General features: G+C 34.5%; 2 pseudogenes across 1 annotated transcript; one reads left to right on the forward strand and one right to left on the reverse strand.

Moving 5' to 3' along the window:
* Positions 1-2302: 2302 nt before the first annotated feature.
* Positions 2303-6047, reverse strand: LOC143580591 (uridine 5'-monophosphate synthase-like; annotated as a pseudogene). The gene is made up of 7 exons (XR_013143684.1): positions 5762-6047; positions 4328-4705; positions 4139-4222; positions 3560-3642; positions 3358-3445; positions 2729-2983; positions 2303-2658 (listed from the first exon to the last, which is right to left on the reverse strand). The product of XR_013143684.1 is annotated as a uridine 5'-monophosphate synthase-like (transcript).
* A 7477-nt stretch (positions 6048-13524) lies between these two features.
* LOC143580579 (putative calcium-binding protein CML36 pseudogene) lies at positions 13525-14314 on the forward strand (annotated as a pseudogene).
* Positions 14315-15361: the final 1047 nt, after the last annotated feature.

The following is a 15361-nucleotide window of genomic DNA, read 5'->3' on the forward strand; positions in this document are numbered from 1 at the left end:
GATTTGGTGAGGTGTGATTGGGGGTTTATGTGTTGTTAAGTTGACGTATTCATGACTTTTGCATGTGGGATATTTTGTGTGATTTGAGTTGAGATTGAGAATGGGTGTGTTGACTTGGCCTTTGTTTGACTTAAACAAAAGAAAGCTTGGTTGCTTTCCCACGGAATGATGTAATGTTGAATTGTCAAAACTTACCTTTTATCATATGTTCGGTTTATATCAATATTGTAAAAGTAGGCTAGATAACGAGTATTTCCCAGAGTTAACGTTATAAAGTATGTTGTCGATGCGAATTTTTTAACTCCGTCTAGTTTTTACGAATCAATCAAAGATGGTCAATCTCAGCAAAAATCACTTAAGAAAATAAAACATAATTCGTATTTCTATAATATTTATGAATGAATATTGTTTCTTAAGTTAATGATTAGTGATTTTTAGAATAATTTGGTATTTAAAAATGTATATATCTTTTTTGTATTAATATTTACTTATTTATTTAACATATGATATTTAACATATATATAATACCCATAAATTAGATTTTCTTTTTATGTACCATGTTTGAGTACTCTTCCCGTACTCCTCAGGTACCCAACTCTCAGTCGTCATCTAGGGTCAGTTTAGCGACTTTACAGCCTTGGTTTATATCAAAACTAAAGGCATTTAACCCTTGCGTGCTCCCGCAAAGACGTAGCGCAATTTTATCGGATAGGTTTGGATGTTACAGTAACAACATGATACCAACACTCGCTATAATAATTGCGAGAGAAAGCCCAATTATAAAGGTTGTTATATGCTTAAAAATATCCAAACACGTTAAGTTTGTTGATTTTTTTATTATTTTAACTAAAAATTAATGTTTTTTTTCCTTTTCTTTTATTATTATTTAAAACTTAATTAAAAAGAATAAAAACAAAACTAAAAAACAAAATTTCAAAATAATCTATGACACATTATTTAATAAAGCAATTTATAAAATCATCACCTTTAAAAAAATCAATAAGATAGATTTTTCTTTTTATTTTAGACTTCTATTTCATAAAAGCATAAATTAGTCATATTTATTCACCTAAAAATATCAACTAGAAATGTCACATGTCGTTGTTCCGATTGTGACCATATTACTTTTATGGAATCTTCCTACACTTGTTTGCCAACACCGTAAACCCACGATCTTTTATGTTTTTGTTACATTAAGTTCATCTATTTCTTTATCAAGTATGTGCGTACACTTGATTACACCTCAAGAATCTAAGAAAGGCTACAAGTGTCGTAAATATGATGGTGAACTAAAATAAATCTATTTGATGTTAAGTATTTTTCATTAAATACATATAATAATACTTTAGTTATAATAAAGAGGTATTTTTTATACGATTGAACATAAACATGCCTATAACATATTTAAACACTTGAGCTCAAAAAGTTATTTATTTAGTTTAAAATGTATCAACGGGATTAAAAGTCAACAATTAAAGTTGTTATTTTACCCTTTTAGCACAAAAAATTAAACAGTTTATTGTCATTTAATCTTAATCTCAATCATTAATTTAAGTTAGATTAGAGGTCTAGAACACTTTCTATACTTTCAAGAATAAATAATAAACTTCGTTATTTATCCTTATTTTATATATGTCACCGACTATAGTGGTCACCCGTCCAAGTTGTCGTCCCCGTTATTCTTTTCAGTTTTTAATTAAACCAAAATGCTATTATAAATTAGAGTAAACTATATCTCTCATCCCTACATAAATAAATAAATATATAAATAATAATAATAATAATCTTAATCTTAATTCTTACATAATACAATTAATAAGTGGTCCCTCTTTGGTCAAAGATAACACAAATAATTTATAAGCGAGGGCATTTTGGTCTTAAAAGTTGTCTAGTGTGTTATCCAACATCCATCTTCTTCAACAACAGATTTGATTCTCTACAAAACAAATGAAGAATCATACTAGAAGGCAACAGCCAACAGGTTATGTTGTGGACTGGTTGGGAAAATCATGCAAGATTGTAGAATCATGTCTCATACTTTGTCATATAATCATCGGATATCAATTACATAGGGATGTTAATTTATAACACGATCAGTTCACAGTTCACACGACGTGACTCAACATGAAGTTAAAAGAAGTTCAACAGGGCGACACGTTAATGACACGATTAAACATGTCTAAATGGGTTCAACCCGCTTTACCTGTTTGTAACACGCATAACATGTTTAGCTTATCATGTTAAATAGGTTGATAGGCCGATAAGACTTGATCTTATCCATACACGGTTAAATCTTACAAATTAAAATTCTAATTACATGAAACTTGATCTTAAACTCACTACAAAAGCTAACTTCATATATCAAATAACTAAGTACACTACTAATAATATTTTCAATAATTTTAAATTTTCTTACAATTTCAAAATACCGATAAATATATATTAACGCCTAATACCATACTTGTAGCGCTGCGCAAAACCCGAAAAAAGACGATTGGCACTTTACCTTAAAAGACCAAGTCATAGATCTCACTCAACTCGCTTGCAGTATGCATTCCAACCTTGTACTCGATACTCCCGAGCGGCATCAACAGGGTTATCAGCCTTTATTATTCCCCGCCCGACAATAATAATATCACTGCCCCTTTCGTAAATCACCTAAACATCAAAAACATTTATTTTTCACAAATCCTAAAAAAACAAAAAAAAAACGCATTTCGTAACTTACAGAATACGGGGTGTTATACTGCTGACCCAACCCATCACCTCCTTTAACCAACTGGACACCCGGGGTTGCGTGAATAAACGCAGGATTATACGGGCCCACAGGCCAAGATGCGGGATTAACCGAAATAAACCCGATTACAAAATCAGAATTCTCTTCTGCAATTTTTACTGCTGCGGTTGTGTAATCACCTTTAGCAAAGTTACCAGCCGAACTCATTTCTGCAAGCAGAAACAACCCCCTTCCACGAGGTAAACCCTACAAATTAAATTAGTCAACTCGTTCATGTTGACCCTAGGGGTGTAAACAAGGCAAGCTACGGAGCTACCTGTGAGCTCGTGATCACCGAGCCGAGCATAAAGAGCTCAAGCCTAAATAAGCTTGTTTGACAAATGAGCCCAAGCCCGCGTTTCACTTATCGAGCTCAAGCTGGCTCACGAGCCTAGACAAGTCTATTATTTAATTAATAAAAAATAAACGTGCTGAGCCCGAGCCAAGCTTGAGCTTTGAATTAAGCTCAAAACGAGCTGCGCTCAAGCCTAGTTGAGCTTTGGCCCGGCTTGGTTCCTTTACACCCCTAGTACTAGTCACTACTGGACTCTAAACCGAAAGAGATGAAAGAGTCAACAAACCTTTGATTTCAAACCATCAACGATTCCTGGACCCGAAATAATGTGACAATTTACTATATCTGCCCACTCCAATATACGAAAGATGCCTCTGCGTTAAGTTAGCGAGTCGGCTTTGATTAGTTCATTTCAAAAATCTGAAATATTAATAATATTGTTATTCTTTTATTAATTTTGTTAGTTGAGAAAAATGAATAATGCTCACCCTTCGTACTGCATTGTTACCGTGTTGCCGATGTCAGCAAATTTACGGTCTTCAAAAATAAGGAAATTGTGTTTGTCTGCAATCTTGGTAAATCGCAGGGAATGTGAGCGGCATTAGAATAAAGACCATTCACCATATTGTTATTGTTAAATATTAGGGGTGCTAAAAAACCGTTAAAATCAACCGAACAGTTTAAACCAAAGCAAGTCGGCCAGTTTGAGATACAAATGGTTTGGTTTGAGCAGCTTAACGGTTAGGTCTGGTTTAAAACATGGAACAACCTGTATAAACCGAACCCTTGAACGGCCAAACTAACCGGTCTGCCCAACACACCGAACCTAGTCGGTTTAGTTTGCATTTCCCAAAACCACAGTTAATGGTCTGGCTCTCTAGCTTTCATTAAAACCGGTAGAAAGTACTCTTTTAATCAATTTAAAATGAGTTTATCATAATATTAAACAATTATGTTTTGACTATTCAGTATCAAATAATCACTCAAAACACCTTACTTAGCATATAAGTAAAATTTCAAAATTAGAAATCGAAAGCTGAAACCTTTGTAAGAGTTTATAGATATACCGCACGAAGCTTGGATCCAAAATCAGGAGTGAAATCAGGCAAAATGTCCACATGAGTTTTCAACATACAGATCTCTGGTCCAATCTGGATAATAAATGAATAACCAACACTTGAACCACAAAATCAAGAACATTATATCTAGCAACAAAGATAAATTCAATATAATAGGATATTAAAATTATTTATCACCTTATCAGCAAATGCCAACAATTCAGAAGCAGTGGACACATCAGCTGATAAACACAAATTACTCTCTTTCTCCACCATAATCTGAAACAACTTTTTCGCAGTCGGATTCTTCACCAATTCAGCCCTCTCCCCATACGAAACCCTAACCTTAACCGCCTCCGCACCACTTGCCAAAACACCACTTGACGGAGCAACCTTGTTATTCGCTTCCAAAAACTTAAGCACCATCGCCTCATCCTCCTCACTAACCCTACCTTCTTGCCTTAAAACCCTAACCATGTCCCTAATTTTCATCACCGAATGAAGCCTAACCCCATGTGCCGCCAAATTTTCCCTCCCGCCCTGCTCCCTATCAATCAACACCACTGCATCACTAACCTAAATCAGCATAAACAAACAAACTTAAGCAAACATAAATGAACAAATATAAGCGAACACAAATGACCATAATTGGCCAAACATGAACGAATACAAACAAACATAAGTTGACATTAAATTTGTGTAGATTAATAAAAAGTGTGTTCATGTTCATTCGTTTAATTAAATGAACAAAACATCTTGTTCGTCCGTTTATTAAATAAATAAACATATACGAACTTCCAGCTGAATAGTTCACTAACAGTTCGTGAATGTTCAGTTTGTTTACACTTTACAAGCCTAAATATAACTACTTATGTATTTATTAAAATTTAGACGAACAAACATATTCGCATGAAAGTAAATAAACGAATGAAACAAACAATTGCACATAAATTAATATAAACGAACGTTCACGAACATACATGAAGGAACAGAAGAAAATGTGTGTTCATGCCGTACGCTTAATTAAATGAACAAAAATTCCTGCTCATGTTCATTCATTCATTAAAAGAACATAAAAGAACTTCCTGCCGAACGTTCAGACCGTTTACATGCCTAAATATAAATAGTTGTGTATTTATTAAAATTTAAACCAACAAAAATAAATAAACGAATAAAAATAAATAAAAACGTCAGTTCATTTAACTTTCGGTTGGCCTAGAAATGAACATAAAACGGTTTTCACAAGTTTTTAAGTTAAGTAGTTAAATATATAAAATTATAAATACTTGTGTAGTTATTAAAACATAAATAAATGAACGTAAACGGTTGTTCACAAACATAAAACGAACGAACAAAACGTGTGTCGTGTTCGTTTCTCTAATTAAATAAATAAACAAATCTTGTTCATGTTCGTTAATTTATTAAATAAATGAACCTTCCACCAAACAGCTTGTAAACAATCAGTTCATTTACATACCTAAACATAAGTATTTACGTATTTTTTCAAAAAATTAAATAAAAAAAAAATAAATGAACAAACGTTTACGAACATAAACAAACGAACGTTCATTTAATAAAATGAGCAAAAATAAGTCGTTCATGTTCGTCCATTTATTAAATAAACCGTCAGACCTTCAGTCCCGCAGCTCTTAACGGCCCCACGGTCTCCAAAACCGAGGCGCCACTGGTGACCAAATCCTCAACAACCAAACACGTATCACCACGCCTTCAATCGCCTTGGCAGTACCGTAGCCTTTAACCTCCTTCCGTCTCATAACCATGGGGACATTGTAGGACGTGGAGATGACGGTGGCGGAGGAGTGTAGGGTTGGAGATGGAGGTCGATGTAGAGTGGTGACTGGACGCCGGATTTCAGAGTGAATTTGAGAGCTGAGAGTGAGTGGAGTTGCAGGATTAGGGATTGAGTGTTCAAGATGAAGATTATTATTATTATTATTATTATTATTATTATTATTATTATTATTATTATTATATGTAAAGTCAAAGTGTACTTTGGGATTTAGTCTAACTTTGGAATTTATCTAAACCCGGATTGTGATGAATTTAAGCATTTTTTGGTTGTTGAGACAATAAGTCGGATATATGTGTATAACTATAAATTATAAGTGACGCTAGTGGAGTCTGAGATCGACTACCCCGAACTCGGCTCATTTGAAACTCCTTTTCTAAAGCTCAAACTTGCCTTGCGAGTCGCTCGTTCAGGTTCAACTTTTCAAGCAAGGATCAGAGCGACTCGAAATCAACACGTTTTTTGTTTATTAATTTATATATACATATTACTATTTTATATATTTTGAGAAAAAAAATCTTGCTCGAGTCTAAGCTTGGATCGAGTTCGAGTGTAATGCACTAAACGAGGCGAAGCTTGGTTGTGCAATGTAAAATTAATACATAAAAATCAAAAGGAGTTAAAAATAGACAAGGCTTATTCTTTAGTCTTTTTCCATATTCAAGCTCAGGCTTGATGGATAAATGAGCTTTATTTGAGGCTCAACTAGTTTCAAGTTTTTTTCTAGATCGGATATCAAGTACCTCGCGAGTAACTTGGATCGTTTGCACCCTTGTATGTAACAAGTGTGTGGACACGCGTGTCAATGTTTATCGTTGATTTTATCAATACATACATTTTGAAACACACACAAGATTATGTTAACGTAATAATGAACTACACCACCATTTGAACCGGGCAGTGATGTCGGCTATCTAAATTTTCAGGAGCACAATAAACTTATTCAGATTAGCCCAGTTCTAGCTGAGCCCAATACAACTTTTTAGCCCACAACTCTTTTGAGCCTTCATTTGATCATATGTAAACAGTAAAAGGCCCAAAAACAGTTTTAATTGTATTAAAGTGAATGAATTAATAAAATTTCCAATAGCCGTCCAAACTGCTCGTTGCTCGCTCGGGAATTGCTTGGAAAATGCTTGTTCATTTTTCGATCGATTGTAAACAAGACTTTCTGATCGGTTCGGTTTGCAAATGAGCCAAGCAACGAGCAAAGGTCTGCTCGGTTTGGTTCGGCTTGAATATTTTTAATTTATTTTATATATATTTATATATGAACAAATATATAAATATATAAACAAAATACATAAATATAAGCTTACAATTTTTTAGCCCATTTATATTTTTTCTATTCAATCAGTTTTATTTGTTCCCTTCAAGTTTTTAGAATACTAGAAGTTTGTTTATATGCTCATTTTATCTCACTTCAAACCTACTTTTAATAAAAATTTACAATATATAGCACTTTTGTCTAAAAACTACTAATTTATTTATAAAATATATAATTTACAACCTTTAAATTTGTTTCTTATTGAAAAAATTACAGTGAAAAAGAAATAAATAATGCTCGAAATTGCTCGATGTTCGATCGAAAAATGCTCAATTCAATTTTGGCTCATTTTGGTTAGAAAGTTATATGTCGATCGACAGTGACAACATTTACTAATCATTCTTAAATACTTTCTTTAACAAGAATAACATATTACTATAGTATACAACCATTAAAATCTACATTTTCTTATAGTGTGTCTATTTGATAATTTTGAAAGGAATTGGAAAAATAGTTGAATAAATATGATAAAAATTTTGAAAATACATGTAAATAATCATTTTGGTCAAGATCATTTTTATCATATTATACTAAAAATCAAAATATTATCACCAACATTGTAGTTCTTTTTTCGTGATTGTCAAACAAGACTTTTTCTAAATGATTTTTCCGATTTTTGAAAGTGTTTTGCTATCTCATACATGCAGGACACCCTGCGTGTCCACACTAATGTCAAATTTCCAGTGACTAGACTGTCGTATTTTCATATAAATTATTTAAAATATGTATATGGTCATGTTTTAAGTTCTAATAGTTAGTATGCTAAATGCAAATAATTTGAATCAAATGATTATTTTGGTGAATATATATACATTTTGTTGTTTTTGTATGCTTTTATTTGCTCGTTGCATTGTGATATTGGTGGTGTCATTGCAATCTATGCAACTTGGATATAATAATGCTTATTCTTTAACCAATCACTTTCTTGTTGTCTCATCCAAAAGTCACTTTTGAATCAAAAAATAGAAATTTATTTGTTTGTTAGTATATTATTAACTAATGTTGTGTGACTATAGACTCACAAGACATTATGATTAACTTTCTTTGAAAAGAAAACGATGTCTAGATTTTAGACTAGGATAGATATCTATAGGCATAACAACTTAACACAAGCTGTGAAACACATGAACACATTTCCTACATTAACTTTATTATCTATTTTCTTTCATTGTAGTAGTTATGTTTGTCCACTTCCTTACATGCATACCTAAAAAAAATATTTTCTAAGTTCTTATTGATAGCAAGTATTCTTAAGGAAGAGATAAGAGCCTTAGATTTTGATCGTATTTGTTAATTGCTATGCACTTTTATCCACGCCATATGATGTTTAAAATAATCTCCATGTACGGCATCCTACATCATCGTCACGTAGGTATTAGGATTTTGCTAACACACTCTTTAACAAGTTCATTGCAGTTTAACTAAAATAATAAAAAAAGAAAAACTTAAAAAGTGTTATTGGTTGGTTTTGTGTCATTATGTGGACTTCCTCTCTTTGGTTCCTTTAAGGCGTTTAGGGGATGCTATCTTCCATTTCGGCGCCCAACTTTAACGAGCTCGTTTTAATTTAACGCCCATATATCATCATCATCATCATCATCATCATCATCATCGTACTCAGTATATCCCACCAATAGCAATGCTATGGTAGGGTCTGAGGAGGGTAAGATGTAGACAGCCTTACCTCTATCCCATAGGGATAGAGAGGCTGCTTCCGGTGAGACCCCCGGCTCGATAGTAGTTTTGCATCAAGCCTTGGACATAAGGCACATAGCACTCAATCATCGGGACACCGGCTGATTGGTGCATGTGCCCTTGTCTTTCGGCTATCAACGCCACCACATGATGCCTGATTAACCTTCCGCCACTTTTAACGTTATTTTCATGAGATTAGTAAAATAACGTCAAAATTAGTGCAATTTTACTTAACGCCCATATATATATATATATATATATATATATATATATATATATATATATATATATATATATATGATGTGGCTTTAACGGTGTGTGGTTTAACGCACACAACGCGTGGTCTAAAGCATGGACATGGGGCTAAGGTCTATGGTATGATTGGTATCCAGCAAATCCAAATGGAGTATCTCAATTTTCCACCATTCCAATCTTCCACACTTAATGCGTATCCTTATCATACAATAGTTATAATATCTTTAAAAAAGTTGTATAATTTTATAATTTATATTTCTCTTCATAGATAATATTATTTTGCAAGAATAGTATTTATATAGTCTAGAAGGTCCAATATACTAAAGCCCCCCTATACTCTCGACAATAAGAAACTAGACATGACGAAACATCATTACAAACTAACCAACAAAAGTGATCCCAAATGCAAATACAACGCTAGAAAAGAGATATACACAACAACCACCCATGTGAAACAAAACAAAAAAGATCGAAAGGGAGCGAGTCGATAACAAACTCCCATGAACTGAAACGAATACCCACTAGCCGCTGCACTAAACCAAGGTGCAAAGCGACCTAACCATCATACCACAAGTGGCGGATCTTGAGCATCTAGTGGCCGAAAGTCACAAGACCCAAATTCTTTTCCGTGCTTCTAAGTTTTAGGTTGACAATCCGGTTCGGGCCGGGTCAAACAATAATTTCAAGCCCTAACCTACCAAATTGAAAGAAATACAAAATGGTGAAATTTGAATTGCCGAACCTGGTCTCTGCTTGGTTCTGTTGACTATTTAGACTAATTAATTTCACTCCAACACGAGTCAGCTCCGAACCTCATGCCTCAATAGACACCGACAATGCCCAATCAATCGATTTCACACCCAAATGATTTCACCAATTCACCTGAGCTTCTATTCTGAATTTTGTGTCGAACCTCATAAGTTCTAAGTCACACAGCAGCCAACGCACAATGAAAACTCTATTTGTTGTTGTGTTTGAACATCGCCCAGATGGTAGGGTTGGATTTTAAGTTTAATGTTTTTTGTTTGTTTGTTTAAAATTTATTTAGGCTTGGCCTTGGTCTTACGTCGTTTTATTTCTTAGCCTTTCTTTATCTATATGTTTATTTCGTAAACGATTTCTCGTTTTTTTGGCTTTAAAGCAACTTTCTTTTTAAAAAAAATTCAACGTTGGCCCGGACTCAAATAGTATGGTTGGGCCGGATTCAAATAACTTGGCTAGGCCGAACTCAATACATTTGTATATATTTTTTTATTTTTCCGGAAAAAATACACCACCGAGCGAAATACGTGGTGGGGCCGCACCCCTCTTAGCCCAAGGAAACATCCGCTACTATATACCACAACTTCAACAGACAAGTTAGTGTCCGTTATGCCGAGAGCGAAAACTCGTGTGGATCTACCATTGTGTTGGGTGACTTTAAAAACTTTTTACCTATATAAGTTATACTTGTATACATTATCCTAGGATTTATTTAAATGGACATATTCCAGCAAACACGCGCAATGGGACATGGAAAGTAATTTCGAAGGTATTGTCCAACGCATAGAATGGTGCATGTGGCCAAGTGCCACCCACCGGTCCAGTCCAACTCTATAATGCATACAATTGTGACTTGACTTGTCCTCATGACCAATCATGCTCGATTCATCCTACCAAACAACAACCACTATAATATACCTATATCATCTCATTAGATGGGTTTTAATAATTGGAATTGAAAAACTCGAAATGCATACTTTACACAAATGGTATTGTGTTAATTGCGGAAGGCTAGAGGTATAGCGAGCAAACTTAGAACACAACGGTTTAAGGATAAGTTGCTTTAATGTCGATTACCACCTGTTACTTTAGTGGTGTAACCAATGAGAGGACACAAAAATCTTCACTGAAGGCTAACTTGTCCCGCATGCAACAAAGTCTCAAGTATTTAGAATCGTTTCTATAGAGTTGAAAGCATATAGACACTGACGTACCCCACCGCCTCAAACAAGCATGCGTAGGTGGAGAGTAGCCACATGAGTACAAAGTGCTTTCCAACAAGATTTAAAAGAAATTTTAAATAAGGTTGCAAGCGACTATTATATACAAAACTTATTGTTAGCCAATCAAGAAGACATAAGCGCGAAAGCTATAGGTAGCAAAGATGAGCACATTAAGTTAGATGCAAGGGGGCAAAATGTAGGTAGCACTTGATAGGAAATAAAGTTTTTGGACAAAAAAATGGTGGAGGCTTGCATCTTGGATGCGGTTAGAGGTGTGAGATTGAGGTGGTTTGAGTATGTAAAAAGGAGACATAAGAAGACGTAGTGAAAACCGTGGAAACCATCACACTTGTGGAGTTGAGGGTAAGTAGTTTTTCCTTAGCGCAGTTTTTGGTGTATAGATTTGTTAGCGTGTATAAGTACTTACAAGTTACAAGGGCATCGTGCTACCTTATTCACGTCTCTCTACTTTCTCATCCTTTTATGTTATTAGTGGCTCACAAGTTGGCCCGCTTGTCTGAGCTAAATAACAACTGAGCCAACAGTTGTCCGGGGGCACGAGTGCCTGACCCTTAAGTACATACGTCATCCACCATTGTTTAAAATTTTCTAGGTCTATGCAATGCATGAAGAAATGTAAACGGACCTATGTGAAAATGAGAATATAGCATATCGTTGTGTGCACGTCATAGTCTCAACTCCGTGTTCTTACCGTGTGATATGGGATATATTCGGTAGTCTACTCCTTTATTAACTAAAGTAATTGATGTGATTGTTTAATCATATTTTATTACTAAAATAGTAATTAATGTGTTCAACGAAACTGGATCAAATGTGGAAGTTATGATTTATTTGCAAACAAACCATTTGGATTACCATTATTAATTACGTTATTGCTAATAAAATCTAAAAATTCTATAGATAAAAGATAACGTGGTCACATGTAGTTAAAGTATTTATTTTCATTGTTTTATTTGTTTGTAATCATGTATAACACTTAAATACTTAATTCTATATAAATTAAGTGTACACGGTATATAAAATATCCTAAACCTACGAGTTTGCCAAAGCTCAATAACTAACGGGTTTCGAACCAGGGATAAGCTTTTGTAATCAAGTATGGAGATGGAATTATCTAAACTCGTCTCAAAACTGATCAATCATCATCCCTACTTTTCAAAGACAAACCCCATGTGTGTTTGGATCATCTTTCCTTTTTGGTGTTTCAACAACAAAGAAAGAGAACGTTAAAGGGGACCTCTGTCAAGCAAAAGTCGAGTATAAGTTAGGTATAAGATGCATCTATGGATATATCATATAGGTGTATGCTAGGATATATGACAATATGTGTTGTTGATGTTTATAGAGACGTGTTAAGTTGTTTCCTTGGCACGCATGATGGATGTGAAAAGGTCTAAAGCTTGAGCTCTTGAATCGCTTTTCTAAACTTGATTTCAACTCGCTTAAAATTTATCAATTAATTTATATACTTTCTCATTTATTTTAAGAAAACCCATAAACGAGCCTAAGTTTGAATCTAGCTCATACACAGTACCTTAAACTAATACAAAAGAAGTCCAAAAGAGTTAAAACTTAAGAATACACAAGGCTCGACAAGCCTAAACCATTTTCTCATACAAGGCTCAAGCTTGGGTCAAGCATATTTTTAAAGGCAAATTTCATTGTTGTCTGTGAGACTCGAATCCAAAAGTTTTAGGTGTTTAAAAACCTTTTTCTCCATCATTAGGTCACCAACCCCATGTCTCAGGTTCGATATCAATGCCATATGTTATTCCCACATCATATAGGTTATTTGGACACCAAATGCACTTATATGGCTCGTATAGGGGCTATACGACCCGAATAGACTGGAAAAGCTGTCATCCATACATTAGTTAGTCATGTGATGGCTATACAACTCGTATAACCCATATACGAAGCGTATAGAATTGTTAACACACCATAAGGGTGGTGTTTGTATATAACAACCATTTATCAAATCAATCTCAAGTATTTTACGAACAACTCGGTCCGTTTGCACCCTTAGCTCCATATATCTTCAGTATTTAAAAACATACCACGTTTAATAAACTAACACCACGTCACCATCACCCCCGTAGAAAAGGTAGCACCCATTCCATAAGCCCCCAAGACCCGCACACACCCAATCAAAACAATACTTAATATCACCCAATAAATAGTCATCCAACGGCCCAAACGAAGCTTCCACGAAGCTCACTGTGGACTCCCCCTCATTCCTCCTTATAACCCACCCCCTTCTTCCTCTCTCTTTCCATCCCAACCCAATAATAATAATAATAAATAATATTATTATTATCATTCCAATTACTATTACTCTTATTATTATTATTATTATTATTATTATTATTATAAATCATGAAACTCGTCGCAAAAATAAACCCTAAGAACCTATTCAGATCAAAGAAACGAACCTCCATTTCCAGATCCGATACGTCGTCGTTCCACTCCTCCAACTCATCACTCGCCACGTCATCCACCTCACCGGAATCATCTCACCGTAATCCAAAATCCACCGGCATCACCACTCCGACGAGCGTCCTACCACCACACGACGAACTAATCCAAGCCTTCAACCTACTCGACACCGACGGCGACGGAAGAATAACCAGATCGGAGCTAGAATCCTTACTAAACCGGATCGGAGGATCCGAACCGATTCCGGCTGAGGAGTTAAAGCTAATGATCGACGAGATCGATACCGACGGCGACGGAAGCATAAGCTTGACGGAGTTTGGAGTGATCGGTGCGGCGTTTGGTCCGGCGGCGCGTGAGGAGGAGATAAGAGGCGCGTTTGAGGTGTTTGATACGGACCGTGACGGGATGATAACGGCGGAGGAGTTGTTTGCGGTGTTTGAGATGATTGTTGGTGAGGGACGGTGCACGTTAGAGGAGTGTAGGCGTATGATAAGTGAGGTGGATAAGAATGGGGATGGGTTCGTGTGCTTCGAGGACTTTGCGAGAATGATGGACTCGCAGAGATGAAGGAACATTTGTTAGATTCTCGGGAAATTTGTTGGATATGGGATTAAAAAATTTAATTCTTGAGTTAATTATATTATTATTATTATTATTATTATTATTATTATTATTATTCTCGGTTTTCTTTGTTAAAGATTTGATTTTACGTTAATGTTTGTTGATTTCGTCCCATCTTGTATTACGCACATAGTTCCGCTCTTTTAACAGCACAATGACTGTCATGTGGCTTGACATAGTATGGTCAAAGTGAGACAACGGAACTCTTCAAATTTAGAGACTACGATAGTTTAAACACAAAAAAATTGTTTTAAAAAATTATACGTCAAGCCTGAAGTCGGACTGTCTAGCGAGCCTAAACGAGTCTTTTAGCTCTTTATATATTTTTATAATCATTGTTGTTATATATAAAATTACGATTAAAAAAGTGAATATTGTATCTTTATCAAATATGATAAAAACTAAAATTAAAATACTTATAAATTAATAAGTGTATATATAAATAAGTAAACTAAATGATAAATAAATAATGTGTTAGAGCTCTTGTATAAACAACTACTCACAAGCAAGTTCAAGCTCGATCTTGAGAAACTACTCATGAGTTGAGCTTAAGTTTGACTTGATTCGTTTACCGCTAGTTTATACTCTAGTGTTGGGTCTAGCTTTGTTTTAAAGTTTTGTCAGCTGAAGCATAAGCGCGAACTAGGTTTCTGGGTGCTATGTGTAACCACTCGTAGGGTATTCAATAAACAAATCTATATGTAAGTAATATTATTTGAGCTCGAAATTTTAGTGAGTTGGTTCGTCTTGAAAATATATATATATATATATGAGCCAACTTTAAACGATCTTTTTTAAGTTATCTTCGACCATGCCATTTTAACAACCCTAATTGTAACACCAATTAGAGCATCTATGGGTACTTGTTGGATAAATTGACGCGATTTGAAGTTAGTCTTTCAAATCACTAACATTAAATATAAATCTATAACACTAATAGTGCTAAAATACCAAAAATTGTCATTAATCAAACAAAACCTTGCAACCCTTTTTAAGAAAATATATTAAAAGTTCCTTGTTTAATGTGTAGTAATAGTTTCATACCTACATGTTACATATTTTTTTATCAGCCTATTATTAAT

The sequence above is a fragment of the Bidens hawaiensis genome, unplaced genomic scaffold, assembly GCF_021521415.1.
Source record: "Bidens hawaiensis isolate Kalapana, Puna unplaced genomic scaffold, B.hawaiensis_p1.1 tig00030531_1, whole genome shotgun sequence".
Lineage (NCBI taxonomy): Eukaryota > Viridiplantae > Streptophyta > Magnoliopsida > Asterales > Asteraceae > Bidens > Bidens hawaiensis.